Genomic DNA, 22,071 nt, shown 5'->3' with positions numbered 1-22,071 from the left:
AAAAAAAAAAAAAAAGCAACAAGCCATACCCATTCCCCCCATTCCCCTCCCCATCCGCTGAGGCAGGTTGATCTTCAGCTTCCAGCCTGAGCTCGCTCTCTTTTCCATCTTCCTCTTGGAGAGACAGCTTCGCTTCTGCCTTTCTCCCCCCTTCTCTGTCTCTTTCTCCTCTTCTCTCTCTGTCTCTCTCTCTCTCTCTCTCTCCCTCCCTCCCTCTCTCTCTGTCCCCCCTTCACCCCTCCTCCTCCATAACCCCCTGAATAAACATTCAACCTCACCCTGCATGTCGTGTCTATCCATGTTTCTGCCTTCTGCCCGCCTGCCATGTGTCTCCCTGCCTGGAACCAGTCATTGCTAAGGGACCAGCAGCCATCTCTGCCTGGGGCCCACTGCCTGCTGCCACATGGCCCGCCACCACTGCTCTGAGACCAGCAGCCATCTCTGCCTGGGGCCCACTGCCTGCTGCCACATGGCCCGCCGCCACCACTGCTCTGAGACCAGCAGCCATCTCTGCCTGGGACTGGCTGCTCCCAGGGCCCTCTGTCTGCCGCCACATGGCCCACCGCCACCATTTGGGACCTACAGCATTTCTGCTGCCTACTGCCACCGGGGATCCTGCAGCATTTTTAAAAAAGAATAACATCCACTCTCTCTATATCTATTCAATATAGTTCTTGAGGGCCTAGCTAGAGCAATAAGACACCAAAGGAAGATCAAGGGGATACAAATTGGAAAAGAAGAAGTCAAACTCTCACTGCTGATGATATGATAGTTTTCATAAGTGATCCCAAAAATTCTATCAAGGAAATTCTGCAACTCATAAACACTTTTAGCAATGTAGCAGGACACAAGATTAACTAAAAAAAAATCAGTAGCCCTCCTGTACACAGATGATAAAAGGGCTGAGGAAGAAGTCAGAGAATCAACACCCTTCACAATAGCAACAAATAGCATAAAATATCTCGGAGTAACTCTAACCAAACAAGTGGAAGACTTGTATGACAAGAACTTTAAATCTTTGAAGAAAGAAATTAAAGAAGATACCAAAAAGTGGAAAGACCTCCCACACTTTTGGGTAGGCAGAATTAATATAATAAAATGGCAATCTTACTGAAAGCAATCTATAGATTCAACACAATACCCATCAAAATCCCAGCAAAATTCTTCAAAGACCTTGAAAGAATGGTACTCAACTTCATTTGAAAAAGCAAAAAAACCCAGAATAGTCAAAACAATCCTGGGCAATAAAAGAACTTCTGGAGGCATCACACAATCCCTGACTTCAAACTCTTCTACAGAGCTACAGTACTGAAAACAGCCTGGTATTGGCATAAAAACAGACAGGAGGACCAAGGGAACTGAATAGAAGACCCAGATATCAATCCATACATCTTTGAACACCTGATATTTGATAAAGAAGCAAAAAATATCAAATAAAAAAAAGAAAGCATATTTAACAAGTGATGGCATGGACCGGCTCAGGGGAGCCACTCAGACTGGGGGAGAAGCAGGGTCTTGGTAATTAGGAAGGCACCAGGTTGGCAATGACAGACAAACACAACACACAAGAGAGTGATTGGAATCTGCTGCGATTTTACTGAATTCATGTTTTCATTATATAGTATTCAAACGAACAACAAATCAAAAGGTGATGTATCATCAGTTGGCATAGTATGAAAGCTTTTTTTAGTCACATCAGCGATTTTTAAGAACAACATATTATCAGGAACAGGTGTTAGACATAAAACATCCTTGGAAGAGGAACTCTTGTCCCTGGGAATGTAAATCTCAGACAAGTGGTTTTATCTTATCTAAGAATAGAAAGTTTCTGTCTCATTATCACTATCATGGCCCTTTCTCTTTTTAACCCTCATCTAGTGACCAAATATGCCTAATCAGCTCTCTGCACCTGCTGAAATATACTTCTTTGTACCTTCTTATACAGCAGACACCATGGGGGTTGGGATCTAGCAAGCCTATCCATAAAGTTCAAAGTATAACATAACACTCTTTGTCCATCAACATTAACCTATTTATTCCCTTGCTCACCATATACCCTGTGTATGACAAAGGTTCTACTGTAGTCTTATACATTACCATACTGTGCTTCCCTATCCCAAAGCTGTTCCTGAAGAGATCCTTGTCTTGTCAATATATAGAATATCATTATTAAAAGAGATTGTGCAAAGCCCATATTCTGCATAGCCAGCTAATCGAGAAACCTGTCTATGCCTCAGCAGTGGCTAATATGGGGCCATCTGCCATTGACCTCCAGGAAGCCTAGTCCCGTAGGACATGTAGCTCCCGTCCAGCATAATGATGTATGCCATGTCACATAGATGACACTGGAGTTGGTGTGGCAAAGTGGTGCTGGCACAACTGGATATCAACATGTAGAAAAATGAAAATAGATCCATATCTATCACCATGCACAAAACTCAAGTCCAAAAGGATCAAAGACTTCAACATAAAGCCAGCCGCACTGAACCTTATAGAAGAAAAAGTGGGAAGTACACTTGAACGCATTGGCACAGGAGACCACTTCCTAAATACAACCCCAGCAGCATAGACACTGAGAGAAACAATTAATAAATGGGACCTCCTGAAACTAAAAAGCTTCTGTAAAGCAAAGGACACGGTCAACAAGACGAAATGACAGCCTATAGAATGGGAAAAGATCTTCACTAACCCCACATCAGACAGAGGTCTGATCTCCAAAATATACAAAGAACTCAAGAAATTGGACACCAAAAGATCACATAATCCTATAAAAAATGGAGTAGAGACCTAAACAGAGAACTCTCAACAGAGGAATCTAAGATGGCTGAAAGACACTTAAGGAAATGTTCAACATCTTTAGTCATCAGAGAAATGCAAATCAAAAGCACTCTGTGATTCCATCTTACACCTGTAAGAATGGCCAAGATCAAAAACACTGATGACAACTTATGCTGGAGAGATTGTGTGGAAAAGGGAACACTTCTACATTGCTGGTGGGATTGTTGGTACAACCCCTTTGGATGTCAGTGTGGTGATTTCTCAGAAAATTAGGAAACAACCTTCCTTAAGACCTAATAATACCACTTTTGGGTATATATCTAAAGGATGCTCAATTGTGCCAAAAGGACATGTGCTCAAGTATGTTCATAACAGCTTTGTTTGTCATTGTTATGGATTTGCTGCGGGTCCTGAGCAACTTGCTGAGGGGTCCCGGTGGCGGCAGGTCCACAAACCAAGGTGTAGCAGCCAGTCCAGCAGTTTGTTGCTGGATCCCGGCGGCAGCAGACAGTGGGTCCTTGGAAAGTGCAAGTTCCTGGCGAGTGGTGTGGGCAGATGGTGGATGGGAGGCACATAAACAAGCACATCATACAGAATATAATTAGATATTTATTAGTTGAGTTATGGAGGGGAAGGAAAAAGGGGAGATGGGGGAGAGGGGGAGAGAGAAGAGAGAGGGGGAGAAAAGGGGGAAAAGGGGAGAGAGGGAAGGAGAGAGAGAGAGAGAAGGAAGAGAGAGAAGAAGACAGAGAGAGAGAGCCAAGATGGTGAGGGAGAGTGAGAGGCTACAGGGAGTTAGCTTGTCTCTTAAAGGGACAGAATATTGCAGTCATAACTAGAACCTGGAAACAACCTAAATGCCCCTGGATCAAAAAATGGATTAATAAAATGTGGTACATTTACACAATGGAGTACTACACAGCAGAAAAAATAACAGAGCTTGAATTTTGCAGGAAAATGGATGAAACTAGAAAACATTATTTTGAGTGAGGTAACCAAGACACAGAAAGACAATTATCACATGTACTCACTCATAGGTAGTTTTTAAACATAAAGCAAAGAGAGCCAGCCTACAAACCACAATCCCAGAGAACTTAGACAATACGGACACTAAGAGAGACTTACATAGATCTAATCTACATGGGAAGTATAAAGTATAAAAAGACAAGATCTTCTGAGTAAATTGGGAGCATGGGGACTTTGGGGGAGGATTGAAAGGGTAGGGGAGAGGCAGGGAGGGGAGCAGAAAAAAATAGAGCTCAATAAATATCATGGGAAAAAAAGAAACACGGCTTAGTGCAGACAGATTGCAGTGTTTCTGACCAGTCTCCTTTAGTTTCTCAGAGACCTGGAGGATGGATATGGAGTCCCTTGCCATTGTAGTGTCTAGCAAGGACAAGGAAATTGATTCTTTTCCCTCCAACCTTGTGTTTGACCCCTCCTGGCTCCCTTCCCCATCTGTCCTCTTTTTTTTTTTTTTTTCTTTTCCTGCTCTGACAGGGCAGGATTCCACAGCACCCTTTAGAGATCTGGAATTTACCAAGTCAACCCTTGCTTCTCGTAAACAGCAACCCACAGCCAGGCAGGCACCAAAGAGAAACAATGGGATGGTATCCATGGGCTGGCAGCATCAAAGAGGGGCTCATTGCAACAACACACCTCTTGCCCTGAGTGATGATTGCATGACCCTCCCCCCATCCCAGCCTAGGAACATCCTCTCCAAAGGCCCTGAAGTAGACGGGCTTATTCCCAACCATGCAGAACCCAGGGATTAAGTCACTGATCTCAGAGGTCTCTGGCAGAGGACTGTTTTAAATTTAGATCTTTCTAGAATCAAGCAGTAATTGAATTAGCCGATGGTATCATTTGTGGAAAAGGAAAAGAAGCTGAAGATGGAACTAAGAGGAATAGCTTGTCCTTTCTTTCTTTTTTTTTAAATATTTATTTATTTATTTATTTTATTATGTTATATACTGTCTGTGTGTATGCCTGCAGGCCAGAAGAGGGTACCAGATCTCATTACAGACAGTTGTGAGCCACCACGTGGTTGCTGGGAATTGAACTCAGGACCTTTGAAAGAGCGGGCAATACTCTCAACCGCTGAGCCATCTCTCCAGCCCTTGTCCTTTCTTATGGCATCTTGAAGAGCAAGGCCTTGTTGGAAGGATGAAGCTGGAGCTGGAGGGGTCCTTGGTTCGAGTGGGATTTGGAGCTAAGGATGAGAGTGTCCTGCTTAGGGGTAAAAATGCTCCATCAGCCAGGCAGTGGTGGCACACGTCTTTAATCCCAGCACTCGGGAGGCAGAGGCAGGCGGATCTCTGTGAGTTCGAGGCCAGCCTGGTCTACAAGAGCTAGTTCCAGGGCAGGAACCAAAAACTACAGAGAAACCCTGTCTCGAAAATCAAAAAAAAAAAAAAAGCCTCATCAGTGTGTGAGCTACTTCCCTGTGATCTCTGCTTACCTCCCAGTTATCAATGCCCAAGCTGGCTCTCCTCCTAAATTCTACACTAGGCTTCCTCAATCTAATGTGGTACCTCAGATGACCTTTCCTTCCTTCCTCTGCAATGCCAACTCCATTTTGATTCTCTGCTAGAAAACTGAAACCTGAGGGGTGGACTCGAAGGAAAGAGACACTACTCTCGTTTCTAGACATTTCCCCCAGCACCTAGCCCCACTGTAGAGTATTTCTAGACATTTCCCCCAGCACCTAGCCCCACTGTAGAGTGTTTCTAGACCTTTCCCCCAGCACCTAGCCCCACTGTAGAGTGTTTCTAGACCTTCCCCCCAGCACCTAGCCCCACTGTAGAGTGTTTCCCAAGGTGAGAGGCGAGGTCTCTGTTGTTGGGCTTGCCAGGTACAAGAAAGGAAAATTACAATCAGCTCTGTCTTCCTCTTATAATGACCTCATCATACATTCCAAAGCATGGGGAGCCTTCAGCACTCAGCCCCAAGGCCTCTATCTGTGAGTCCATCTTAACCCACGGTGCTTGGAGTGACAGTATGTCAGTGCGTCATCACTGGTTCTGTCTCCTGTGAAATACAGACTTCAGGAAAGGAATACTTCAATAAAAAAGATAGCAGACTGTTCGCCCATGGGGAAGTCCTCCGAACTAAGACCTGTGCACTGTAACTCCTGGCCTGATGATATGACTTTGACATATGGGCTTAGGACACTTTTTAGATCGCTTTGTAGGTATCTGATTGTTGGGTAGGGTGAACCTAGCTTGCTTGCTTGTTTTTTAAGTTTTAAAAATTTATTTATTTTTATTTAATGTATATTGATATTTTGCCATGGGTGTCAAGTCTCCTGGAACTAGAATTATAGACAGTTGTGAGCTGCCATATGAGCTATAATAGTTGAATCTGGCTCTTCTGGAACAGCAGGTAATACTTGTAACCACTGAGGCATCTCGCCAATCTTATTTTTTTTATTTTTGAGTGTGTGTGCACATACATGCACATGAATACATTGCACTCAAAAGTCAAAAGAAGGCATTGAATCTTCTAGAACTGGAGTTACAGTTATAAACTTCCCAGTGTAGGCGCTAGGAAATAAACTTGGGTTCTCTAGAAAAAAAAGAAGTAAATGGTTTTTAAAAAATAAAACAAAGTCTTTAAAGAGAGAGTAAGACAGTCATAGATTAAAGGAATAGAGAAAAATAAGCCATGTAAAGATGGAACATACACAGAAAGTCTGGATTATGTATATTATATATATATATGATTGTGTTTTCTTTGAATTTTTTGACTGTGAATGAGTACAGTGAGACATTGGAAAAGAGGTTCTGCTTTTGTTTCCACAGAAGATGGGAACCTGTGGATTCCTTCCAGATGAATGTGGTTTGCTGGACCAAGAGCCTCCGAAAAGTTCACTGTGAACAACCAAAACTACTTCACCCAACAAAAAGCAGAAAACGGTCTGAAGAGAACTACACCAAGTTTTTTAATATTGAGAGATTACACCGGTATCTGCTGAAAACACGGTCATTTTTCTAAACCAACTACAAGAGACCATGGTTCACTATACTTGACTGGACCCAGCCTCCACAAAGGAATCCTCAGTCCTGGTCACTCATTTAATTTCTCAGTCAGCACCAGATATTAAAAAGAAATTTCAAAAATCTGAGGAGGGCCCCCGAATTCCCATACAGAAATTGATAAAAATGGCCTTTACAGTTTTTAATGCCCGAGAAGAGAGGCAGCTGAGTTCTCTTGACAGACAAGGCTGTATGTAACACACGGCTATGCTCAAAGCTCAAGCCCTAGCAGCTGCCCTGAGGCCACTGGGACCCCCCCCCCCCAAGGAGGACAAGGGAAGTCAAGCATGAGGCTCCATCCTGCCAGAACTCAGCCTAAGTCAACTTCACCAGGAGCATGCTACAGATGCAGTCATAGTGATCATTTGGCACAATATTGCCCAGAGCCTCAGCTGTCTATGAGGACATGTCCTATCTGCCGACAGTCTGGACACTGGAAATCACAGTGACCCCATGCAGGCTCATCCTCTATACCACACCATGGAGGTCCAGCTTCACCAGCACCAGCAAGTGAGACTGGGCCAGCCTTCGAACTGCCCAGCCTGGCAGAGGATTGATGTGGCCCAGACTTGGTGCCTTCTCCAAGCTGCAGGTAGCATTGACTTCTCTTTGGACACGGGAGCTACCTACTCTGTTTTGACTCTCACTCAGATCCTACAATCCCCTGACCAATTTCAGTCGTGGGGATAGATGAGCCCCTTTCCATCCTACTTAAAACGCTGTCACTTCCCTGCATCCTTGCAGGGCAATTCTTTTCTCGCTCTTCCCTACTCATACCTGTTTGCCCTGCACCCCTACTTGGTTGAGATATTCTCAGCTGCTTTGGGGCCACACTCACCCTGGCCCCACACCCTCTCCCGAGTCTCACTTTCTTCTCACATTAATAGCCTCATGAGTTCCTACCCCAGACTGTCCTGCCCCTGTTCTCCCTTGTCCAGATCCCAAAATATGGGCTATTTCCACCCCTGTGGTTGCTACTCACCAGCAGCCAGTCCTAGTTTGCCTTAAAGACCCGTCTTCCCTCCCTTCCAGACCCCCAGTTTCTTATTTCTGAAACCCACCACTGAGGCCTTAAGTCTATTATCACCCGCCTTCTATTTCAGGGTCTTTTAATTCCTGTCGACTCACCCTGAAACACTCCCGTCCTTCCCATATGTAAGCCTGCCGGTGCTTACCATTTGGCTCAAGACCTCCACCTCGTAAATGAGGCAGTTATTCCAATGAATACAGTGGTTAACAACCCACACAATCTCCTATCTAATGTTCCTCTTGCAACCTCCCAGTTTACTGTTGTGTACCTGAAAGATGCCTTCTTTACTGTTCCTTTACACCCTGACTCATACTTCCTCTTGGCCTTCACCTGGGAGGACCCTTGACACCCAGTCCTCCAGACAGCTTACATGGACTGTCTCCCTCAGCGGTTTCAGGACAACTCCCATTTCTTTGGCCAAACCCTGGTTCAGGATCTCTCAAGCTTTGACCCCAGTCCTAGTATGGTGATGATCTCCTCCTCTGCAGTCCCACATTGCCTCTGTCCCAACAGGCCACCTCTTGGCTTTTGAACTTCCTTGGATCCCTGGGATATAGAGTTCCACCAGCCAAGACTCAGCTAATGTTCTCCCACAGTTGTGTATTTGGATGTTTAACTCAGTCCAAGATCTAAGACCCTCACCTCTGACAGGGTCCAGGCCCTGTGGGATTCACAGCCCCCAACCACAGTGGCTCTTATTCATTTTTGGATTTGGATTATTGCATCAGTGGAGAGGCTTAACAGGGTGCAGGAACTTTTCAGTCTGTGCAGATGGAAAGGCAGGTTGGTGTTCCATGCTCTGAGTTCAAGTTTCTACTGTTGCTCCATCCTGACTCTGTTTCCAGGGTTTGTGATTTAATCTTGGGATCCTCGACAACTCTTATTAAGTCTTTCTAAGATTGAAGTTTAATGTTTAGAAAATGAGAAAAAAAATACCTTGAGCTTATTTGAAGATGTTTGCACACTATAAACTGCCATCACTTGTCTGATGGAGAAGAAAACACTATCACCACTTGGAACAGAGTGTCTGTGCTCTAGAAACAAATTGTAAAAACAAAGCAGGAATGTGTAACAGACACTCCTAAATGAGGTCCAGAAAGTAGAGAAAGATATTGACCTGAAAAAAAAAAAAGATATTGACCTGAACTAGGTGAAATTCTATCTACACACTCAGTGTATATGTCCATCTACTATTTAGTTTTTTATTTTAAACCCCATTTCTATTTTTAAAACAAAACAAAATACATTTAAAAAATACTAAAACGTAGCATGCAAACTTGTTGGGACCCACTTTCTGGGGTGACTTCTGCTGCTATCCTAGCCATGGTGGCTTTGTAAGTTCCAGGGTAGGAACATGAAGATTAGAAAAGTTAGGAAGGGGGAACAGGGATAAGAAAGAAACACAGGACATAGGGTAGTGCCAGGAGGGCAACTCAATGCCTCCAGCACACTGAGTTCACCTGTGTTTATTTTCCATACATTTTATACCCCAACACAAAAGGGGGTGAAGAAGGCAAAATGCTGCTTTAACAGGATACAAAGGACAACTAGAACAGTTACTTGCTTCAATACGTTGAGACATCAAGTTATTATTTCTTGAGGAAAGTATTTGATGCTGTACCCACCCTAGACCAAGTATCCTGAAGGCAGCCACTCCCTAGGTCATTCCTTCTATTTCAAAAGAAGGAGCAGAAATATGTTTGAATTCTCTGACCTTTGTTCAGGGTGGAGAGGATCCACCTCTATGGGCCATCTTAATGTCCAAGTGACCCCACACTAGGTCTGGGCGTGTAGCCATAGTTGTTGTCAGTAACTTCAAACTCTCTGACCCTCAGACAAGGTGTGATAGGCTCACATTATTGGGCCTCCACACAAACTAATAAAAGCTGCCTTCAAAACATGGACTATCACTTCAAAAAGGTTAGTTCATACTATTTAATTCTTGATATTTAGTGAAAATATAGATTTAAATGTCAAAAGCACATACAGTATGTTATGGAAGCATATTTGTTGCAGAATTTCAAATCATTAGAATATAAAATAAACTAAAACATCTTTGACTCAACAAAATAGAAGAAAATGAATACAAAAGGAAAAATTTCAAGATAATAGAATTTTTTAAAGCATGAATTTTGAATGGTTTAAACTCTAAATAAGATTTTAAGTAATTGGATAAAAAGAAAAATACATCTCTGGAATTCTTAAGAGAAGGAGAAAATATGTGAGAGACAAAACATTTAGAAAAAGTAACAAGTGGTGTTTGTTAGGTATTTAGGCATCTGTACCGGCCTGACCTTGGGGTATACGCCCTCAGCTGTAATCTCCTGTGAACATTCACTTTGTTCCCTTTTTAAAGGGCCTGGCCCTCCTCCCATCTCTCTTTTTCTCTGTTTCCTTCTGTCTGTCTGTCTCTTTCTTGTCTCTCTTCTTCTCTGCCACTCCTGTCTCAGAGGCCAGTCTCCCACCTCCCCTCCCTTCTTTCCCATGAACTTTCCCTCAATTAAAAAACCCTCCACCTGAGCTCTGTCACATGGTGTTTTTCTCTCTCACACCACTATTTTTCTCTGAATTACAACAGTGTAATTCATGACTAAGACTAGATGAGAGTCCAATAAAAATGCTATTGACAAATGATACTATATGCAATGATTTAATCTCAGTTCTATATAAATAACCCATGAATTACATTTAAAACAACAGGACATCAAAATATATAAATCCCATCTTCTAATAAGAGGAGAATGAACAAAATTGAAAATGAAACTCTGTTGGTGATCAACCCTGCTTTTGGGTTTTCATGTTACTGTTGATGCTTTGCTCTTTTTTAGCTTTCTGGTGCCATCTAGTGTTTGATGAACACCATTGCTTCTACAGTGAGTGTTTACTAGAGTTATCAATCCAGGGCACATGAGATTCTATAGACCCTGAAAGAGCAAAGAAACTGTATTAAAGGACTTTCACAGCTCGTGTCACCTTGGAACAGAAGCAGTGACTACTTCAGTCACTCAGGACAGTATAGAGGACTGAAGTCCATAATCTAAACAGTTGCTAGGGCCTATGTTCTCTGTTCCTGCCTTAACCCAGGAGGTAGAACTAAGCCACCCTCATTCCTAGGAGAGTATTAACAATTAAATTTTACTCAGATTTACTCCACCAAGAATATACGTGTATTCTGGTGTTTGTTGATATTCTTCTCAGGATACACAGAGGCCTATGCCATCCTGACAAAAGTTCAAAGGGATGAAATTTCTCCCTTCTGAGACTGAGCAGCCTCTAGAGTAACCAAGCAGAGGTCATTTACAGGTGTAAACTGTTAAGAGACTTAACAGCTCTCTCCAAACAAGGGAAAATTGCCCCCTGGTGTCTCATCTAGAACACTAAATGTAGCGTTCTTCTAAATCTAGCAACAGGATCTTACTTTTTGTCTTGAATGCCTTCCTCACTTTACTTTCAGTCTCTGTTAGTGTAACCATACAAAATGTTAAAGAAGTCAAGCTTGGTGACACTCTAAAGCTATTTACAGCTCTCCTGTGCCATGGTTAATATTGTTATTTTATCCTATCATTGATCTTTATTTGTACGTTCATTTGATTTCAAGCAAGAGACAAAGCAGTATAAAAATTGAACAATGGCTCAAAGACATTATATTTGAGAAGATAACAAATTCGTAACATTTAACATTCATAACCGTCATTCATATGAAGTCTAGCAGGTTTGAAGTTCCTTTCTACTTTATGATTTAGAAACATTCATATCACAGAGACAGTTGGAATAAAATACGTTTCCCCCAAAAAGGTTTGTCTAGCACTCATGAGGTATGTCTGAGTAGAAAGGAACAATGTATTTGTTTCCCCACACAAATGGCAGCAGTGAGTTGGGTGGAGTGTTGATCTCAGAAGTTGTGGCAGGAGACTTCTGAATTGAAGGCTCTCTTGATTGACATAGTGAAACAAATTGTTCCCCAAAATAATTTGTGTTGATTAATCTTCATTATCAACTTAACTGAATTTGGAATCCCATGGGAGACACACCTCTGGGTGGGTCTGTGAAGGTGTTTCAGGTATGTTTGAATGTGAGTAGCACCAACTCATGGGCTGTGTATTCTGGAAGGAATTAAAAGGGAAAAGGGAAGGACAAGCTGGATGCTAGTACCTACTTCTCTGTTTCCCAAATAAGGAACAATATGGTCACCAGCACGTCTTCCTTGATACGACAGACTGTATCCCTTATACCATGAGCCAGGATAAACCACTCCTTCTTCAAGTCACTTTGGTCGCCAAAATAAGAAAACTAATGCAGAAAATTGTTACAAAGAACTAGGGTTGCTTTCGTAATAAAACTGTCTTTGAGAATTGTAGGCCCCTAGAATTAGTTTTCAGAAGAAATGTGGAATAGTTTGGAGTTGTTGGTCAGAGGAACAAAGGACTGCTGTGACGTTAATAGGCCATTCTACTAGAAATTATCTTTGCCTCATCCAATTAACCAGCTCATCTAACCAGCTTTATCTGGCCCTGTTCCAGGCATACAGACTCTTCACTGGCCTGCTCTAAGACAGGCCAGATTCTCACATCAAACATACTACCAAAAAAGAAGTCCATATGTCCAGATCAAACCACAAAAACACAAATGACCAAGAAGCTTGTCTCTCAACAAACCACTAATCCTATAGAATTATTTTTTAAAGACAATGAAATTCAGAATGCAAGACTTAAGAGAACAATCACAAATATTACCCCCGAATTCAAGGAATTTAAAGAATAAATGAACAAATATTTTTATTGAACTCTAAGAGGATAACAATGAGTGCTAGAATTATGGATATAACAGATCATGATAAAGTAATTCCACACTAGCTCAGAAAGGGGCATGATAAAGGGTTTTTTTATTTAGGCGTAGACTCGCAGATGAACAGTCCTCTGCATGAGCAGGGAACAGGAACCAAATCCAGCAGCCAAGAGAGAGAGGCCACACCAGCTTTATATCTGCATTTATAATACAAGAGACCACACCGAAGTGGGCTGCTATCTTAAAGGCTATTGGCTGAAGAAGTTCCCACAGCACCTCCTCCTTTTGTCTAAATAAGAGAGTTCCAGCCCCAATACAAAACTATATACAATAAGAACAAATATCAAGTATAAAATTTGGAATTACAAACAACATAAACAATATCAAGCAAGAAAGATAGACTGAATGCTTTAATAATTATCATATCCCAAGGAGTCTAAGTCTTGTATTAGAAATGTCTTGGCTAAGTCAAGAGAGGAAAGTAACTACAAATATCTAGTCTTCAACCCCATCGAAGACCTGAGAAGGGAAATAACATTACTTGAGTAAACATGAATTGCAAGCAAACAACTTCCAAAATGTGCAATAAATGACAGAGACAACTGACTAGCTGGGCATTCACGCAAAGTCTCATTTGCAATGTTGGAGCAACCAACTTTGACTAAGACCTAGAGTAACTGACAGACCATTTTTAGAGGCAGGAAAATTTTCAAAATTATCTTGCCCTGTCTTGGTAAGGTTTGGCAGTCTTTTTTCTTGTATCCTGCTTGTCCAGTCTGGGCACCATGCATTTTTGTCAGTGGTGGAGGTATGGGCAGTTCTTTGTCCAAAGGCCAGTTTTGCTAAGAAGAAAACAAGCTCCAAGTAGAGTGTCTTTGGTGGCCAACATTCTCTCGGGAATAAATCTGTGTTGCCAAGTGTAATCATGTCTCATGTCAACAAAACCCTAAGTTATTTAAATGCCATATTCTACACTTCTTTGAAGTGGTTGAGGATTACCTATCCATGTGGAGTACAATCTCTATGTATCTAAAGAACCTGATTAGTCTAACTGTAAGTATGACAAACATGGATGACTATTGACCTATAATTTAATTTTTAATATCTTTATATAGCTTAAGGACTAAGGCTTCATATTAGAATATTAGACAATGCTTAAACAACTATGTAGCAAATGAGAACAATGATCTCAAAATGTGAACACTGTATAAGTATCTTGATCATAAGTAAAAACGTATAGTGCAATATGGTAAGTAGATCCCAAAATTGTATATACAAAATGTCTTAAACAGATGTTGAAACATGCATGCATACAATATGACAACATAACTTTGCATAGGTGTACAAATATTGTAAACAGAAATAGGTGCATATTCAATATAACAACTATAATTTGGACTTGTATCAATATACAAGAATTTATACCAATGTACATTGTCCATAAATAATAGTTCATAAGTATTCACTCTATTACCCACTAATATTACTAGTGTGAGTAAGTTCACACTAATCTACCTGTTATTCCATTCAATTTCCTTTTTTTTAAAGGAGATCCCTGAGCTTATATAATTTCCACCTCAACCCCCAGGTCTATACCAATTATAACTAATCACTAATTGATGTCCCTAATCCTGAGGACTGACTCTGTTAAGAGAGGGGATGTTATCAAGCCCAAATTCAAGGTAGAGATAGAAAAATTCAAAAGAACACAAGTGAAATGAAGATGGAATTGAGAAAATCAATATACCAATTATCAAACACGGGGGGAAGCATTACAAGTAGAAATAAATCAAGCAAAAGATAAACTATCATGATGTAAAAATAGAGAACCAAGACCACACATACAAAATTTACAAAAAGAGTACTAACTCAAAGAAATGGTCATATAGGAAATGGGGGACACTATCAAGAGATCTAATCTTCAAATTACAGACATGGGTGGCTGTAACATGAGGGCTGGCTTGTTGGGGTTCAGAGGAATTCCAGGTCAATGACACAGAATAGATCTTTAACAAGATAATAGACAAAAACTTCCCCAAGCTAAGGGAAGATATACCCACGTAAATACAAGAAGCACACACTACCCTAACTAGACAAAACCAGAAGAGGACTGTTTCTGTGGGTATCACCATCATAGTCTTGACTTCTTTGTTCATATTATCGCCACTCCCTCTCTTGGGCTGCCTAGTGCTTCGCTGTAAATCTCTGTATCTGCTTCCATCAGTTGCTGGTTGAAGGTTCTAAGATGACACTTAAGTCATCAGTCTGATTACAGGTGAAGATCAATTTAGGCATCCTCTCCACTGTTGGTTAGAGTCTTAGCTAGGGTCATCCTTCAGGATTCCTGGGATTTTGGATCCTCCTGGGAAGGGGAAACAGACAAGAATTCCTGAGAGAATTGGGGGGAGGAGAGAAGGGAGTGTGGAAGGGGAGGGGGAAGGGAGGAAAGGAAGGGGAGGGAAGAAGAAAATATGAGGAAATGGGATGCTCAAGAAGGGGAAAGACAGTGAGAGATAGAAAGAAAAGATAATATCTTGATTGAGGGAGCCGTTAAAGGGCTATCGAGAAACATAGCACTAGGGAAAATCCCAGGAATCCTCAAGGATGACCCCAGCGTAGCTGCAATCTTAAATTATGTTCTCTTTCATGCTTATGTCCCAAAATCCCAATGGTAATTCATTAATGCATTCAATTCATGTAAAAAATTATCCAAACTAATGAAGTTAGAGATGAAAAGGGAGACATTCTAAGAGAAACTGAGAAAATTCCGAGGACCAGAAGAACATACTTTAAAAACTTCTTTTCTTTTCAAAGACTTATTGCATAGTGTTCTGCCTGCATGTATGTCTGCAGGCCAGAAGATGGCACCAGAGCTCATTGGTTGTACGCCACTATGCGATTTCTGGAAATTAAACTCAAGTCCTCAGCCAGTGCTCTTAACCTCTGAGCCATCTCTTCAGCAGTTTAAAAACTTCCAATCTACCAAACTGGGAAATCTAAAAGAAATGGATGAATTTCTAGCAATGGGAGAACTGTAGTAGATCTGCCATCTAAGTTATTTATTGTCTGAGGAGATACAATATGCTGTTCTGTTTACTTGCTTGTTTGATTGGTTGGTTGGTTTTGGAAACCAGGTCTTGATACATACCCCCAGCTGACTTTGAGCCCATGATGTTTGCTCATGCTCAGATGATAGAAGTGCATATTGTATACTTTTAAGATACACATTAAAGCTATAAAAATGCAACAAATAATACTTATATGTGCCAGGTGGTGGTAGCACATGCCTTTAATCTCAGCACTCGGGAGGCAGAGGCAGGTGGATCTCTGTAAGTTCGAGGCCAGCCTGGTCTACAAGAGCTACAGGCACCAAAAGCTATAGAGAAACCCTGTCTTGAAAAACAACAACAACAAAAAAAATACTTATATGTTTCCTCCTATAGTCCATAAACCAAGAGTTTCCTGCAGATACAATGTAAAAATGAATCTCAGGGCAACTTGCAAACATGAGATCCACGTGAACTTCACCACTTAAGACCAAACACAAGGGCCCTTGCTCATGTCAGCATAGTGTAGGTATGAAAACCAGGAAGTTAATACCAATACACGATTATTACATTATTAGGAGACTTAAATTTCACAAACTGTCTCATTAATGTTTTTTTCTCTTTCCTTTTTTTCTTTCACCATCTCCTTGCATTTTGTCCCTGGGTTTAGATAGAACCCAGGCCTCCTACCTGCTAAACAGGTGTTGTACCACTGAGCAATATAATGGTTTTCTTTAACAGCACAAAACCATTTCTGAGATGGGTCTGGTAGCTGATATTGATAGACACAGCTCTTAGGAGGCTAAAATGGGGGAATGTGAGCTTGAGGCCACCATGGGTACATAGTGATAATCTGTAAGAAGAAAAACCATTTTTTTTTATCAGAACAAAATCTAAGATCAAATGTAGAATTTAGTTGTCATGTCTTTTCTCTCTTAATCTGAAGTGCTTACTTGGTGTGGCAGTTTGAATGTAATTGGCCCCTTTAACACACAGAGAATGGCACTATTAAAAAGTTTGGCCTTGTTGAATTAAGTATAGCCTTGGAGGGTGTGAATCACTGTGAGGTCTCCTACGTTCAAACTTCTTCTAGTTCAGTTCACTTCCTGTTGCCTGCTGGTCAGGGTATAGGACTCTCTGTCGCTTCTCCAGCACCATGTCTGTCTGCACACCACCACGTTGCATCATGATGACAATGGACTAAACTTCTGAAAATGTAAGTCACCCAGTTAAATGTTTTTCCTTTATAAGAGTTGCCATGGTGTCTCTTCGCAGTAATAGAAGCCCTAACTAAGAAACTTGGTCTTTCTTTTACGGCCTGGACATTTTGAAGCACACAGAATGTCAGGCTCAGGGTACGTGCTCTTGGCCAGGAGTAACAGAGAAGTGGCCCATGTCCTTCCCAGTGCATCCTGTCAGGAAGCATCACTAGTTACCCCAACTGGTTATCTCATCAAAGCTCGATGAGACAAGCATCTGCACTTTAAATTACTGTCTCCTATATGTAACGGGGCTGGGGTTATTCTTAATGCTAAAGCAAAGGGATCGCCAAGAGTTTCTGTGTAAAAAGAGAAGTTAGCTGGCTCTGCTACTTCATCTTTCGAGGAAGTGCATACAAAAGGAAAAATGTTTAAATGGGAATCTTCTGAAAGTTTTAGTGCTTCTGCCACAGAACTGTTTATCAAAGACTCTGTAGATCTGAGTTCCCTGGAGACAGTGAAGCCTTAGAGGAACAGCTCTTCTTCCACTGAGAGCAGCCCCTGGAGAGCTAAAATACCAGGAAACCAGAGTTTCTAGGATGCTTTGTGTACTTGGCACACTGTTGGATCGCTCTTCAAACCCTCTGGCAGGTTGTTAATATCCTATGCTATTAGTCATGCCTTACAATCAAAGGAATACACATGCCAGTGTTAAAACTGTGAGTCTGCACTGCCAGGTTCTGTGATTTTTCAAGGGAAAAGTCTACTGAAATTGTACAAGAGATTTGATGTGTTTGTTTGCTGAAGTTATAAATGTAATGCAGTAAACTGGATGTTCTTAATTCTTTCTTTTTTTCAAGTGGCCCTATCCTGTAGAAAAGTGTACAGTATGCTTCCTTCCTAGTTGTAGTTATGATGGAGGAAGATCATTGGCTAATAAAGAAACTGCCTTGGCCCATTTGATAGGCCAGCCTTTAGGTGGGTGGAATAAACAGAACAGAATGCTGGGAGGAAGAGGAAGTGAGCTCATATGCCTTAGCTCTTCTCTCTGGGGCAGATGCAATGAAGCTCCAACCCAGGATGGACGTAGGTTAGAATCTTCCTCGTAAGCGCATCTCGTGGTACTACACACGTTAATAGGGCCAAGCAGTGTTTATATGAATACAGTTTGTGTGTTGTTATTTTGGGGCATAAGCTAGACAGATGGCAAGGAGCCAGGCGGCAGGAATGCAGCCTACAGCTCCATACTACATAGTTATAAGACAACACTGTTCACATTGTGATGCCACCTGTGATGGCCATTTTAGGTTGTCAACTTGACGACATCTGAAGTTAACTAGAACCCAAGAAGTTGGGCATACCTGTGAAGAATTTTTCTTTCTTTCTTTCTTTCTTTCTTTCTTTCTTTCTTTCTTTCTTTCTTTCTTTCTTTCTTTCTTTGTTTGCTTTCTCAAGACAGAGTTTCTCTGTAGTTTTTGAAGCCTGTGCTGGAACTAGTTCTTGTAGACCAGGTTGGCCTCGAACTCACAGAGATCTGACTGTCACTGCCTCTCGAGTGCTGGGATTAAAAGCATGTGCCACCACTGCCCGGCTGAGGAAATTTTTTCTTAATTAAATCATTTGAGAAGGAAATACCCACTTTTAATCTGCATCTTTCATATGGAAAGATACACTTTTAATCCAGATCTGTGAGGTGGGAAGAGCCACCTTTAATCTGGGCCACATCTTCTGCTGGTAGCCTGTAAAAAGGACATGGAAGAAGGAAGCCCTCACTTTGCCTGCTTGCTCTCACACTTGCTAGCAAGTCCATTCCTTCACAGGCATCAGAGCCTACTTCTTCGAAATTCTGACTTTTACTGAAGACCAACTGAGATATACAGCCTTGTTGACTTAACAACTATGGGATTCTTGGACTTTCTCTTCATAGACAGCCATTGTTGTATTAGCTGGACCACAGCCTGTAAGTCACTGTAATAAATCCCATATACATTCATATACGTAATAAATCCCATATATATGTGATATATGTGTGTGTGTGTGTGTGTGTGTGTATACACATATCTATATGCAAAGCTGCTGAGGTCAGTTTGCTAGGACTGTTAGAACAAAGTCCACAGGCTGGATGCCTTGAACAATGGTAACAAGAACAATGGTTCTTGGAGATGAAGAAAAGCAGAGGGAGGGGCAACCAAAGCTATGAATGTATGAAAAAGCTATATAGGAACCTACATTTAAAAGATTAAAAGTTTTAACAGAGCTACTCCACATGGGTGGACAATGCTGCTATCAGAAGTCATAGATTTTTAAACCCAAATTCCAGTGTTGGTAGGCATTATCTTTTCTAACTTTTCTAAAATGGTTGGCCAAAGATCAGCAGTGGTTCTCAACCTTCCTAATGTTGTGATCCTCTAATACAGTTCCTCATGCTGGGATCACGAACTGTAATATAAGTATCCGATATGCCGAATATCTGACACGCAACCTAAAGGTCACAACCCACAGGTTGAGAACTGCTGCCCTAGAGACTCCCAGAACAATACAGGCTAATGTCACTGCCCTTGTCACCGTCACATGTCACCAAAGCTAGATGGTAAGACCTTTTTACTGAAGACAACACACATTGTAGATGTAAGATTTAAAAACCGCAGCTGAGCTGAAAACTTTCTCCTTGCTGGCTAGCATCTGTAGTGCTGGAAGGTGCTCTTCCAGCTGTTGCAGAGAAACGTCATCAACCTAACCCAGCTACGGACTCTGTGTGTCATATACTGACCTGCCAGACTGCCCACAGATGAAACAGTGGCACAGCTGTTCCAGAGTTAAGCTTCTATTTCCTAGTTAGATGGTAGGCCTACTCCATGAGATAGAAAAGATGCTGTCTACTGCACATCTGGTCAAAAGCCTATTCCTAGAGACGTCGTGGTCCCTATAAGGAATTCTATTGTTGATGTTTTGCTGTACGCTGGAGTTATATCATTCACAGGCATCATAGCTAGGTAGGAGTGTTGGTTGTTTCTATTTTTGGAAGCTTGCACAGTGCCTTTAGGTTCCATGAAAGCTAAAACTCTGGAAGGATGTTTTCAGGTCAGTTCCAGCTCAATTTTTTTCTGAAATGCATGATGTCATCAAGGACTTACCTTTCAATTCTGGGGAAAACAAAAAGCAATGGCAAGAGCCTACAATATTTTGAGAGTCTCTTGAACACCCTTGACCAAAAATTGAAAGCTTCTCAAGCATAGTATTGGGCTTTTTTGTTAGATGACTCTTAGATAGAGCATTGTCAGTCCAAATGAGAAATCATTTAAACTATGTATGTTTTTACACCTATGCATATGTAATGTTAGACTGATAATTAACAGTATGACTACTTCTTACTTTTTTAGAAATCCTTACAGTCGTTCTTACCCTCCTTATATATTGGTCTTCTGTCACTGTCCCTCATTAGAGCCCACTCCATCTTCATTCCCCATCAGACAGCTCGCACCTTGGTATTCCCCTCTCTATTACCTGTTCACCCAACCAACCAGACAATGGACCCTTTTTATTTTCCTGGTTTCTGCAGTTGCTCCATGCTTTCTATTCACATTTGAAGATTTGGAGCTAGTAGTCTTTTCTGGGTCTGGGTTACTTCTCTCAATGTTATCTTTTCTAGATCCATTCACTTACCTGCAAATTTTTCAGGTACCTGTGATTTCACTTTTCTTTACAGATGAATAACATTTGATAGGGTATATGAACCACATTTTTGTTATTCATTTATTAACAGAAGGATATTTGGGTTGTTTCCATCCATAGCTATAGTGAAGGGAGCAGAAATGAACATGGCTGAGCAAGTGTCTATGGAATGGGATGTCTAGTTTTTTGGGCATAAACCAGGGACTGGTAAAGCTGGGCCATACAGTATATTCATTTTTAGCCTTTTGTGGTTTCTCCACAGTGGTTTCTAGAGAGCTGTGTGAGTTAGCAACCCCACCAACAGTGAATGAGTGTTTCCCTTCCCCACACCCTCTCCAGCATTTGTTGCAAGTTGTTTTGTTGATCTTTGGCATTATTGTTATGGTAAGATGAAACCTAAAAGTTGTTTTGACTGTATTTTCTCATTTGTAGAGATGATGAATATTTTTGGAGTATATATTAGACATTTTAAAAATGTCTTTCAACACCTCTCTATTAATATTTCAGGCCTATTCCCTGAATGAGAAGTATGGATTTTTATTTTGCTTTGTTTGACATCTTTATATATTCTAAATATTTATCCTCTGTGAAATGTATACTTAGTAAAGATTCTCTCCCTTCCTGTGGCCTTTCCCTTCATCTAATTGATGATCTCTTTATCTGTGCAGAATCTTTTTAGTTTTAAGAAGTCTTACAAATCAATTTGTCTTTAATTCTTGGGCACACAGAGTTCTAGTCAGAAAGTACTTCTTCACACCTAAATTACGTAGGCTACTGTCCATGTTTTCTTCTAGCAGGTTCAATGTTTCACATTTCTTTCTTTCCTTTTCTTTTTATTATTATTATTATTATTATTATTATTATTATTATTATTGCGATTACTACTACTACTACTACTACTACTACTACTACTACTACTACTACTATTACTACTACTACTACTACTATTACTACTACTACTACTACTATTACTACTATTCGGTTTTTCGAGACAGGGTTTCTTTGTATAGCTTTGGTGACTGTCCTGGAATTAGCACTGTAATTTAAGGTGGTCTAGAACTCACAGAGATCAGCCAGCTTCTGCCTCCCGAGTGCTGGGACTAAAGCCATGTGCCGCCACTGCCTGGCCCTGTTTTTAGTTATTGGGCAAGGTGATAAATACAGATCTAGTTTTGTTCTTCTGCACAAGGACATCCATTCCCAGCACTACTTGTTGATGATGCTTTCTATTCCCCAACATATGTTTTTGGCATCTTTGTCAAATATAGTTAAGTGTTTGGGTCTTCAGTTTTGTCCCACTGGTCTACATGTCTGTTTCTGTGCCAGTACCACATCGTTTTCGTTGCTATGGTTCTGTAATATGTCTTGAACTTTGGGAGAATAATCCATCCAGCACTGTTCTTTTTGCTTGATTCTGTAGTAATAGGTGCCGTGGGCTGCGTCCCGGCACCCGGCCGCCCACATGGCTAGCTCTACCCGAAATAATTACACGGACACTGTGTTCATTTAATCACCGCTTGGCC

Source organism: Microtus ochrogaster, linkage group LG3, assembly GCF_000317375.1.
Source record: "Microtus ochrogaster isolate Prairie Vole_2 linkage group LG3, MicOch1.0, whole genome shotgun sequence".
Taxonomy (NCBI): Eukaryota; Metazoa; Chordata; class Mammalia; order Rodentia; family Cricetidae; genus Microtus; species Microtus ochrogaster.
This window is presented reverse-complemented; position numbering follows the sequence as displayed.